Here is a 12,978-nt window from a genome sequence, read left to right on the forward strand (position 1 = left end):
GGGCCGAATCAAAGTGGAGATATTTCCCTCTGTGTGTAGGCGTTCGGTAAACACTCGTGGAAAGGCCGGATGCAGTGCGCATGATTTAAACGTCAAGGAAGGCCAAGCGACCATTAACTTCTTCTTCAACGGTGAATTCTATTGTGCTTTGGAAAGAGTTCAGGTGCTGCAGAAAAGGTACGACGTCTTCGCGGCGGATAATAGAAAAACAGTCGTCGACATACCGCAGGAACAATTTTGGGGTGGGCTGAAACGTCGTGAGGGCTTTATCTTCAAGGGCTTCCAAAGCAATGTTGGCACATGAGACTGACACCGATGCTCCCATTGCCGTTCCAAAGACCTGCCTGTAGAATGATCCATTAAATGAAAAATATGTGTTGCGTAAGCAAAAATCCAAGAGGCGGCACACGTCGTCGACTTCGAATGGGGTGCGCAAAGGCAGAGATGTGTCGTTTTGTAATGCTGTTCGGCAGCAGTCAACAGCATAAACCACAGGTATGCGTGTGAACAAGACTTGACGTCAAAGGAAACCATGACGTCTTCGCTCCCTAAAGTCACGTTCCTGACCTTGTCGACAAAATCAGCGGAGTCATTTACGTATGTCGTTGTTCGTCCAACGAGGCGTCGGAGCACACCATGAAGATAGGCAGAGAGACGGTGCAACGGAGAGCGAGTGTAGTCTACTATAGGCCACAGCGGGACATTAGGTTTGTGAACCTTAGGCAGGCCCTATATTGCAGGAGCTGAGCCGTTGTGGCACAGCAGCTGGTTGTACAGATGCTTCTTTTCGGGAGGCACAAACTTGAAAACGTCAGTCAGTAGCTTCTGAAGTTCTGACGCGGTCTGACGGGTTTGAATTTATGCTGACGTACGTACGTATCCGTACGTCATGCAACGCGAAAGCTGTCTAATTCAACCGATATACATTATAGATCATACGCTATAGATTGATTTGTGTGGTGTTTTCTTTTCTGCATTATCTGTTGTTGTTTAAGCATGCTTAACAAATCCGCTTTGTTGCCGAATTGTCTGTTTAATTATCTGCCGTGAAGGTGTACGGTAATTTTGGCGTTGAGCTGCTAAATTAGAGTGGCCGTGGGGGCCGCGCTTCATCATCATTCTCATCATCATCATCACCATCACCATCATCATCAGCCTGGCTACGCCAAATGCAGGGCAAAGGCCTCTCCCATACTTCTCCAACTACCCCGGTCATGTGCTAATTGTGGCCTTGTTGTCCCTGCAAACTTCAGCTCATCCATCCACCTAACTTTCTGCCGCCCCACTGCTACGCTTCCATTCTCTTGGAATCCAGTCCGTAACCCTTAATGACCACCGGTTATCTTCCCTCCTCATTACATGCCCTGCCCATGCCCCATTTCTTTTTCTTGATTTCGACTAGGATGTCATTAACTCGCGTTTATTCCCTCACCCAATCTGCTCTCTTGTTATCCCCTTAATGTAACGGCCATCAGTCTTCTTTCCATAGCTCGTTGCGTTGTCCTTAATTTAAGTAGAACCCTCTACGTAAGCCTGCATGGTTCTGTCCCGTAGGTGAGTGCCGGTAAGACACAGCTGTTATGGTGGCGAAATGCAAAAAAAAAAAAAAAAGAAACAACCGCCCGTCTATGATGCCGTGCATCCGTGCATCCGGTGCACGTTAAAGAACCACGCGTCGTCAAAATTATTCCGGAGTACCGCACTACGGCGTGCTTCGCTATCATATCGGTGTTTCGGCACGTAAAACCACAGAATTCCATTTCTGTAACTCTTTTCTTTCCTTTTTGATATCAGCTCACGTTTTCATCCATTGCACATTGGACAATCGATTATTCGCGGAGACGCCGGCGACACAAGAGCTGCCAACATTTCCGACTTCGCCAGAATAAACCACTCGCTCGTGCTCAACGATTTAATTTCAACTTTATCTTCGTTTTGCCAATCCTTCCTCTTCCCCGTCGAAACGTGGCTGACGCAACCGTCGACCGAACTTCTAACCTCGCGCTAGACAGCATAGCGTAACAGATTCTTATTACCCAGATGGGCCCTGTTGCCAAGTCATCTCACTTTTGTTTCCCGACGTTGACCCTTCCACATACTTAAACAGCTTCGCGCCGCGAACAGTCGGCTTTTACAAAGTGCGGCGCTCACACTTCAGTATACAAAAGCTCAAGCGTCGCATTTAGTGTTCGGGTCAGCAGCCACGATACACATAACTATGCAAGATACACTATATAGATGCAGTTTGCTGCGCGCACTTTCTCCGTTGCTGCCGGCTTGCACGTTGCGACAGAACCGCCAAGACTGCTGCGACCACGCGTACGCTACGTCTGCGCGCCAAGAAGGTCAACACGTGGACATCGATAAAAAGGTCACCAGGTGAAAGAGAACATCGCAGAGCCGACGGCGAGCATTGTCGAACGCTTACACAAATGCATGGACAGCTTACAGGTAAACCGTCGCATCTTTTTTGGTATTATCTTTCTCGACACAGGTTTTCTCCACTGTCTTCGGGTGTGTACCCGCATCACCCACGAACTTGTCTGATCGCCGTTGATCGGCGCGCCTGCAGTGAAACGAAGCCTAGGGTTGTCGGTAACATCACCGCTATACTTGAGCCAGGCCGAGGCATCGTGAGGATAGGCACGTTATCCTCCAGGCTTAGGTATTTCCAAATGTCTTTTTACGCAACGGGGAAAGTACGGTAGAGCAGAAAAGAAGAAAACAACGGGGAAAAGAGGAGGCGTGTTACAGAGAAGAAAAAAAAAATTAAGGAGGGGGAGTTAGTTCCGACGCGAAGTGTGTCGAAGTCCCGTTTCGAACCGGCGAGTTGCTATATATGTGAATATACATACCCGTTCACTGAGAAACGGGTGTTATATTGTTTTCGGTGATGTCGCGACACTTGACAAACACCCACGCGCTCAAACATGCTTGCAGGTTGGCGCCAGGATGACGAGATGAACTTCCAGGTAATCTGCGGCTCACCCTTATAAAAGAAACCCATTATTATTCATAAAAGCTGTGGTGCTTTACATGCCAAAGTCAATGTCCTATTATGAGACACGCTGTAGATGGGGAAATCTGGATCGATTTCGGCCGTCTGGAGTTCTTCAACGTTCACCCAACGGACGATACGCAGGAGCGTTTTCGCATTTCGCCCTCATTGTAATGCGACTGTGGGGATCGAACCGCGACCTCACGCTCAGTCGAGAAACACCATAGCCACTTGCCTATATTGACAGTGTAGTAGCTTAAACCAAGCAAGACTTTGCAACTAAAGAATTCATTCGAAACCACTCCTCCTTGGCATTGGTGATTCAGATAGCCAGCATTTCAGTGCACATTTATCCAACTCGCTCATTATTTATTAAAAACAACAACAGTACATAATTGTCGAAACATTGATTGACCCGAGATTCATTGTTCAATTCCTGTTGACCACTTGTCATCATCAGTATCACTTATCTTGGCGTTTGAGCGTTCGTCTTCCTTCCCTTCCCTCCCTGCCCCTACTGACCACCCATTCCTCGCAGTGGGCAAAACGATTCGAAGAGCAAGCAAGCAAACATGCAAACCCCGATCGCAATACGACGACGCACACACAGGGGACCTTTTTTTTTTTTCGTTTTTATTTTACGCTGCAACGCCGGCGACAAAGATGAGGCGGTACTTCGCGTGGATAGGGCAAACGTGAGTCGCGCTTAGGGCATGGGACGCGGTCAGCGGGAAGAAGAGGTTTGCCACATCGCGAAGGGGATCACGTCTTCGTTCCGCAATCGAAACAATTTGTATTCGGCCTCGTCTTCGGTCGACGTCATCGTCACAGTCGTTCACGTCCAGGAGACGCGACGTCGTGACGGTGGGTGGAACTCTTAGGCGATGATTTTTTTTTCTTTTCTACCATAAAATATGAACACTACGCAAGAAAATAAAATAAATAAATAAATAAATAGGCGCCGGCAGGACTCCAAGTAAGGAAGGTCCCATTTCGCGTGTTCCAGGGGTCGCCACGGACGCCGTGCCCGATGGGACGTTTAGTTCAGCGTTATAAATAGTTTTTGAGACGTTCGGCAGAGGCGCTACATATGACTTTTGGTACAAAAGCATCAAAATGGCTTATTGGGTAAAAAAAAGCCGCCGCCTGTCACCTGTAGCAGGGAAACGGCAGGAAAAATTTCCATTGGCCACGACGCCACGTCATCAGGGCGCCTCGACAGAGCAGAGCAGACGAGAGGGAACAACTGCTGGGCGAGGGGCGAGGACATCGCTGCGACGTACGCATGGCCTCCGAGATTATTACCCCGCGCGCGTTAACGGGTGCGGGGATGATCTCGGAGGCCATGACCTCGTTCTCGGAACCCTGTGTCAACGGCGCGCGTTCTTTGCCCGCGAAAGCTTTCGCATGCTTTCTGACTGCGCCTCGCTAAGGTGAAATGAAAACGCGCCAAGCTTCTCAATGCGCTCGCTTGCCCGCGAAGAGTCCACCCTCGAAGGACCGCCCAGCGGCGTCCAATTGGACATTAATGCTTTCGCATTCACAACTCGTAAGGAGTGCTTAGATGCCCCCGCATTTCCTGCGAAGTTCCTACTTGGTCCAAATACAGCGTACAAACTTGTGGCCCTACATTTCCTGCCGACTAAGGTATCTATACTTTCCGCAACCGACCCGCGCTAGGAAGAAGCACCAGAGGTGGTTGTAAACACAACAGGAACAAACCGGATTTTCTGTGCTGGCTAACCTCCCTGCTCTCTCCTTTCTTTCGTCTCACTCTCGTATATTTGCGTAAATTAGATGCTACAGAAAGGCGTCCCAGCTTGATTGCCATGTACCTTTGACGAGCGCGAACGTGGATATGTGCAGTGCATGTATAACGGCGCAATGCAAAACTGACCGTGTTTAAAATTAGGCGGACAGCATTGCTGCTGCACAATGAGTTCGAGGTACGAGAGGTGATAGACTGCTTTGTCTGCACCAGAACTTTTTGTGACGCGAAAATTCTAGACCCTGGCCACATCCGTCGACGGCGCACAAAAATATTCGGGCACTACACTGTCGTTGTTGAAGTGTACCGGCCTGAGTGACCGTCTATAGTCTTACTTCACATCCATAGCGCGTGCGCGAAGTGCTCACTCTCTCCCCTTTCTATTGCCCTTTCCATTACTCCCAGTGTAGGGTTGCAAACCGGACGCTTGTCTGGTTGACTTCCCTGCATTTCATCTTCTTTCCGTCGCCTTCAAGATGCGAGGTGCACCCGTGCGATCTCGGAGGCAACGCTCCTTATTTTCATCTGCATCTCTCTTCCATCCTCATCACACTTCCAAGGAGTGATCCAATGCGTGCGCAGACGGTACTTGAGCGACAACCCCTCGAGATACGGCAAGCATAATATGGCCAATATATCAGGTATGTCCCGCACACCAAATGAGTCTTCGATCTCTCTCTCTCTCTCAACTATTCTTTTTTATCTCTCTTTTTTAAATTCTGCGTGTTGCGTATTGTGGTGTCCGGTGTATTATATGCTACGTTTCTGCAAACTGCAGGGTGCGTATTCTTTGATAGTCCACCCTTCCCAGCAGAAGTAGCACGCTAGTCGTGCCTCCAGGAACCAAATCAGTAGTCCAGTTCTCTCTCTCAAAAAAAAAAAAAAAAGAACACTATAGTTTTGATCTAAAAGCTTGTTTCTCTCCCTCTCCCTTTATCAAGAAAAACAAACAACAAAAGAAGCGCTCAGCATATTTTACAGAGCAGTCGATGAATGTACCGCTGCTCTGCACAAGCGTCCCCTCCCCCCTCCCACAGCTGCACACATATGAAGTACATGCGCTATAGAAACTCATATCTGAGGAAAGAATTGAAGGACGTGGGGAGGTCATGTACAAGCATCTTAATGGGGTTCAAATCTCTACAGATTGTTCATTACAAGCGTACCTTATTCCCTCTCCCTCGGTGCAGGGTAGCAAACCAGACGTTTGTCTGGTTAACCTCCCTTTCTTTCCTCTCTTCTGTTTTTCTCCCCAACTATGGACAGGCAACACTGCCACCGCTTACTTCGCGTTTGTTTTTCTCTTCTTTCTTTCTTTCTTTTTAAATTTCACGGTCGTTTCAAAAGGGGCCACGTCCGGTCGTTAGACAGTTGCTGCCATGGCCTGAAGGCGAGGTGGGCCAGAGCACGTCGATTCCACACTAATTCATGTACAGGAGCTGAAATGCTGGTCCGCTGGCAAACATAAACCAGTATACAGTTGATGCTCACTTGATTGTCGAGAGAGAGAGAGAGAGAGAGAGAGAGAGAGAGAGAGAGAGAGAGAGATAAAGAGAGAGAGGGACAAGACCAGAATGACACGAACGAACCGGTTCTTCTTTTTGCGCCTTCGTCGACGTCTCTGACAATCGCCTGGTCCGGAAAAGAGCTCGCGGGCCACCCTCCTCGGCTACCCTGCACGGACCATCACCTGCCACCGTTCACACTCTCCAGCGCAGCGCATTACGCGTCAACTTTTCTTCAGTTTAAACGTGCCATCGCGTGCCACGAGCGTGCAGCTATGAAGTCAAGGTCGATCGTAAATTAGTTATGATGGTTACGCGCACGCCTCTCCGGCAGGCCCGTTTTTCTCGAGATCGGACGACCCGATTACACGGTGGATCGTGCCTGACGTGCGTGCTTGCTCCGCAGCGTAATGGCTGATTACGGCGATCCTTGTCTCCGATAAAAGAAACAAGGCAAGGCACGGCACGGCGATAGACCGTTTTCTATAAGAGAGGGGGGAGGCATGATAAACGCCGCGCAACGATGGACAGATGATACGGGAGACACTCGCGTGTTCCTTGTAAACTGGGAGATGCCAATCACTTCGTGTCCGGGCATGGCCTTCGGACTGCCGAACCACTTGTGTGGGCAGTCTGCGATATAGAGGATGGGCCGAGAAGTGCGTGAAAAATTGCTGCCCGGAAAAAAAAAAAAAGAAATCGGGTCGCTTCTGTCATTACAATTACCCTGTCAGCTTTCCTTTCTTTTTTTGACATTCTGCTTCTTGATGAATGATGAGAAACGGAAGTTTGTTTAAAACGGGGAACGTATGAGTAGCCGCACGAACAACAGATGATGCCGGTAGAATGAGGGACACGTTGCGAATACTGGCACGTCTTTGTATTCATTAGGAGTAACAGTGTGTAAGCACTGACAGTAATTTTTGTATTTTACCGGTCACTAGCTATATACGGGCTATTGGTACAAATATCTCTCTAAACGTTCTCCCTAATAATCTAATCAAGATTCATTTTATCGATTGACTGATTGGTTGATAAGCACATGTTTACTCTTAAAGAAAATGAAACAGAAAAAAATATTATGAGCCATTCCACTCTGCGAATGTGGATGACCAGCGAAGCTGTTCAGCACACGACACAGAGGTGTCATAGAATTCTGAACAAAGGTACGAACACATTTATTGTCCTGATCGGTGGTCATCGTGACGGTAGGTGTGCACACACGTTATCCTATCACCTCTGTTATTAAATGCGTCCGTCACGTAAGACAATGAATGGCTCATACTCCCTTAAGCAATGGTTCCATACCACCGTAAAAGAAAAAAAAAAAGGAATTTAATGCGTCCTCCCCATTACGACGACAGAATTCGCGCGGTTGCGCCGAGCCCTTACTAAAATTTTTATAGAAAGCCTATAGACAGTCTATAGACTGTCTATATACTTTCTATAGAAAAATTTTGTAAGGGAGGGGTGCCTACAAGCTAGTTCGCGGGCTGTTCGCGGACGACAGAGATGCCCTAGCCATATACAGCTTCGCTGTAAGAGGTTACGAGCAGCCTTTGACGAAGTTGTGTGTCTGAAATGGCGTGGCCTAGCGAACTCGCAAGGGCCTAGCAAAAACTTAGCCCTGTAGAATCTCGAAAAACTGTCTAGTCAATGAGGGGAGGGAGGAGGGTGGAGGCAATTAGGCCACGCCTGTAAGACTTTGAGGCGACCATACACTTGCCAACCCCTCCTTGTGTGAAACGCATGACTGCATGACCTTTTGCATGATTGTATGGTCACGTCACGGATATATAGTGAAGTACGGGTGGGTGAATTTCAGGCACGCAGGGCAAGTGGCACGCTCACAAAGAACGCATTCACTCTCGGAGCACTACACAAATGAAAACGTGTCCTGCGTGGCTGCTGCCGCTACTTGTCTTCAAAGGCGAAACTACACATGCGGCCCGGGACTCGAACTCGGAACAGCGGCATATTCTCGGTCCGTGGTAAAGCGCCACTTGCGCGTTAGGCATCACGAAGCCGCTGGGCGTGTTTTATTCCAGCGAAGGCCATCCGTTTCGCCACGAGGTAATGCTCATCACGGCGCTGCAACTTACCCAAGAAGCACGTCCTACTGAAAAACAATGCGCTATGGCGTGCGGTCAGAATGCATTCTTTGGAATCTCATTGGCCCAGATAACTGAACTCGGTAGAGAGACGGGGGGTGGGTGGGGTGGGGAGGGGGATGAAGAGGTGGGTGCGACCGCGTTGTCGCCGCGCCCCAAGTCGATGCTTGCTCCGCCGTCGCGTGCTTGCGACAACCACCTCCTCCTTGCGTTCCATTGTGCAAGCGCGATGAGCAATGGGCATTCGCGTCCGAGCCCGCGACTACCGTTCTCGCGCCGCCGACGCTGCGGCCACTCCATTTCAGTCACTTCACTGACTACGACGAAACGAATTACGACCCTATACATTCTTCCGAAACTTCTCTTTCTTTCTTTCATTCTCTCTGGCTTTCTTTACTTTGTTTTTCTTTTTTTTAGATGCAAATCTTCTAAACACTTCTGAATCGCGGGGATTTCGTGATCGTACGCGATCGACCATGCCGGGCCAAGGGTGACGCATTGGGAAAACCGGGCAGAGTGAACAAACGAAGACTAAACTGAAAAAAAAAAAGACAGAAAGAAAGAAAGAAGGAAAAGAAATGAAGAAAGAGAAACCCGCCCTCGTTAGCAGCCACGCAATAGACCCTCAGCTGTTGAGCACCTTCCGCCGAATGCACTGCGCCGCAAGGACTGCAGTAGGCTCGCATTCATTAAACACGGCAGTGAAATGTGGAACGCTTGCACCGTGCTCGGCATATGCCTCATTGAAATGCCGGGCCATAGAGTCAATCCATCATATACGGCGCGCTCGGCAGAGACGGGAGAGGCTTGGCTTGGTTCGCTGGCTGACGGGCTACTTACCATTTCTGGCCAGTTCGTTCCTTCGATCCGCTCAGGTATTCGTTATACACTCTCGAAGCACGCGTACAGGCAAACGGCAGTAGCAGCCTTAGACAATAGGCGAGACGTTCCTACAGCACGCTTCATTTCGTGCTCGCTGGTCCGACTTGTGCTGGGACGCTGAATCAGTTTTTAAAGACGTCCGGTTGGGTGCGATCGTGTCATGTTTATGACCTACCCAGGTGTAACAAACGCTTGTGCTAAAAATCAAGGAAAGACAAATTGAGGATCACATGCTTGGTGATAAGCATCGAATCTTTGAAGTCCACTGATTTGGCGTTTTTGTTTCTTCTTTTCTCGTTTACCGTTACATCACTGGCGTTCGAACGAAGCGTGACCACTGTGGAACGAGCGGCCCCGTTCCGGCGAGGCAATCAGTTAACGGGTTGTTTATTTAAATGTCCAAACCTACTTGGTTCGCGCACGCGTCTCGGCGAGAACGAGGAAGAGGAGTTCACGGACGTCGAGACTGATCGAGCTCCGCTGGCGCATAATGGATCTTAACAGATCAGATGATGCATGAAAGAAAGCGGGCAACAAGAACAGACACGTTGATAAGATCGTTTTTAAGTTTGCTTTCTTGTTTTCTTACCCACTACTCGCCGGAACAGTTAGCCGTTGTGCAAGGCCACTGTACAGAAAACGACGGCGCATAAATTTTCTTAGTTACGTAGCATCTGCAAGCAAAGGCGTAGCACCTCCAGCGATAGCGTTTTTACTGCTGTGTCGGACAGCACCATCTTCGGTATCGGCCAACGAAAACAGTTAGACGGTCACAAGAACTCACGGTTATAGCTCGCAAAGAATGCTATAAACTCCTTGAAACATCCCCACCAGCCGTGGGTCAACATATTTGTAACTTGCTTAATTGTACCGCTCGTAATCACACCTTCACATAGCAGAGGGTACCCGCTACGGTGGCTTAGCGGCTATGGGTGTGGCGCTGCTAAGCACGAGGTCGCGGGATCAAATCCTGGCTTCGACGGCCGCGTTTCGATGGGGGCGAAATGCGAAAATCCGCCTCTACTGCACCCTGTGAACGTGAACATGCAGCGACGCTGGTGCGGACGTTAGACGAGTACTGCCCCGCTAACGGACATGAGATTACGCTACACAAGCAGCACAAGTGACGCATGCGTCAAGTACGCGCACGTATCCTCATTCTTCTAGACCGCCCGCCAAACGCAAGTGCCTTAGTGAACTAAATGAATGTTTAAAAGTAAACTGCGGCAGAAAATGCGTAAAGTACGGCTGACGCAAAGCTGGAGACATGATAGCCTCGGATTGTTATTCGAATATACAAGAAAACGTAAATACGTTACGCGTTAGCGCAGCATACATTCTCATTCTTGTAGGCCGCCCGCGTAGCGCAAGTGCGTTATTGAAGTAATTGAATTTCTCAAAGTAAAATACATCATAAAATTCGTAAAACACGAGTTACGCACAACCTACAGACAAGATATCATCGGACTGTAATTCGAATATACCAGAAAACACAATTATGTTACGCGGAAGCTCAAACACAAAACCCTTTGCTAGCTGGCGGTTTTACTGTGAGCACGCCACGACGTATCCCGACGAACTAGAGACTAGCAGCTTCGCTGTAGAACAGCCGCGTCCCACGCATTGAGGGCAAGTTAAAAGATCTCCTGGCGGCCAAAATTAATCCGGAGTCCACCACTACGGCGTGCCCCATAATCGCAATAGTGGTTTCTGGCAACTTAAACACCAGAGTTCAATTCAAAAGCAGCGAGATCCAACGCGCCGGAAATAGCGGTGCGATTCTAACGTACGCGCTGTACTACACGAGGATGAGACGATGAAATATGCTGGTGCTTCGGACCGAGTCCGGTTTGGTTCTACCTGTTTTTTTCATGAGCAAGCAAGGCAAAATGGCGCATCACAATAGACCCGCTGCGGATTTCAGCGATAAACGCGTGCCTCAGCGACCTCGGTGGACCTTGAAGAGATAGTGGAACTCTTACTCAGCATGAAAACGGCGTAAGATCACGTGATGTAACGCGCGTGACCTTGTATAAGTGCTCCACATTACCATGGCGCGGTGACAGACGCGTCCCGTAACTTTTCTCCGTCGTCTGTTAGATGTGCACCTTAATTTTCTTTTTTCAGAAAATTGTTGGTTTTTGCGGCGCGTCGGACAGGAGGGAAATTCATAACGGTGCTTTATTATTGCTTTTTTTATGCAAGCGTATGTATTCTAAAGAAAACAGAAAAGAAAAACAAATAAGCCTATAGGGCCTAAGTTAGAGCGTCGGCATTACGTGCTAAGGGCGCCTGGCTCAAAACACACACACACACACAAACACGCGCGCGCGCGCACGCCAAGGTCATATAAACGTCAGACAGCAAGATGCAAACAGCAAAGTGGGTAGAAGAGCCAAAGAAAACTATCGCCTTAAACGGCACTTGAGAAGGACGCTGTAGAACACTGCAGGATTAAACACTGTAAAAGAAAATTCAAGGTGAACAATTGTGCTTATTTTCATGTTAAATAGTTAAAACAAGGGAACATTGTATAGACCACTGTACGCCATTTAATGCGTTGAGGCTAACTTGCGGTGCGCAAGAGTGTTAACACTGGCGGACTCTCATACGCTTGCGAAGGATTGCCCTGCGTACTCGACGTAGACTTGGCGGCACCCGAATAGATTTTGATGATTTATTGACATCCCCTGCAAAACAGGGCGGTGATAAATGGTCACGTAGCCTGCTTGAGCTAATGAAGTATGTTATTGACCATTCTCGCGAAGCAGTTTGCTCTAGAGAAACGAGATGGCGCTTTCGGCGGCGCGCCACACGTTGCCTAAGCGAAAGCGCACGAATACGAAACCATTACCACTTCTGCCCTGCTTCTGTGCGATCAGCTGTCGCAAATGCAACCGGGTTTTCGCTAGCGCACTGTGCTCCATTCATGCTGCAAGATATGGAGCGGTGGAGTGAAGACGTATGCAGTATAGTTGGCTCCAAAATTTGTGACTGGCATATTAAGGAATGGAAACAATCTGTGGGCCCAAGTTCCCGAAGAGCTGCTACATAAGGACTGTCTGTGTTGCCGGCTCTTCGCGATGCACGGCTTCCCTTAAGGATAAAGGAAAATCACTCATCCGCCAGCGTTGCAGCGTTAATCTCCAAAGAAAGGACTTTCAAACAAATAATGTCTGCACGAGTGAGTACCACTCGTTATACGGTGACAAAGGCAGTGTGTAGCGGCGCTTCTTGGCATATGGCACATTTCACGCACTTTATGTACATACATGCACCCATACTCACACGCAAACTTACGCCCACTGTATCGGCAACGTATCAAGATAAGTTAACGGGAATGCGCCGAAGCATGGGTGATGGCGACTACACCAACAGCACACTAACGTTCGAAGTTGAACCTTTCCTAACGATCCGCACGGTAAGCCAGTGACTAGCGATAATATATATTTGGTACGAGCAATTACCACGAACAGAACATCTACGTTACAAGCCTTAGTGTACCCAGCAAGAACAAATCTATCACAACTGAACACACCCGTGCGCGATCGGCCAGAAAATAAACAATTATACAGCGACCGCCCGGGGTGCCTTACTGTGCCAAAAACGTGACAAGCCACTGCTTAAACGTATTTGCTAAATAAACAACGAGGAGAAAACACGCTGATGGCGATTCAACTTATAAGCGGAAAGTTAGGATAGCTTGTAGTACAT

General features: G+C 48.7%; 1 protein-coding gene across 3 annotated transcripts in view; it reads right to left on the reverse strand.

Annotated features, from left to right (window-relative positions):
• The window catches only part of LOC142560123 (latrophilin Cirl-like), an 848,550-nt gene that overhangs the window by 541,229 nt on the left and 294,343 nt on the right, over positions 1–12,978 (reverse strand). The gene's annotated exons all lie outside the window — the stretch shown is intronic.

Source organism: Dermacentor variabilis, chromosome 10 (genome assembly GCF_050947875.1).
Source record: "Dermacentor variabilis isolate Ectoservices chromosome 10, ASM5094787v1, whole genome shotgun sequence".
NCBI lineage: Eukaryota > Metazoa > Arthropoda > Arachnida > Ixodida > Ixodidae > Dermacentor > Dermacentor variabilis.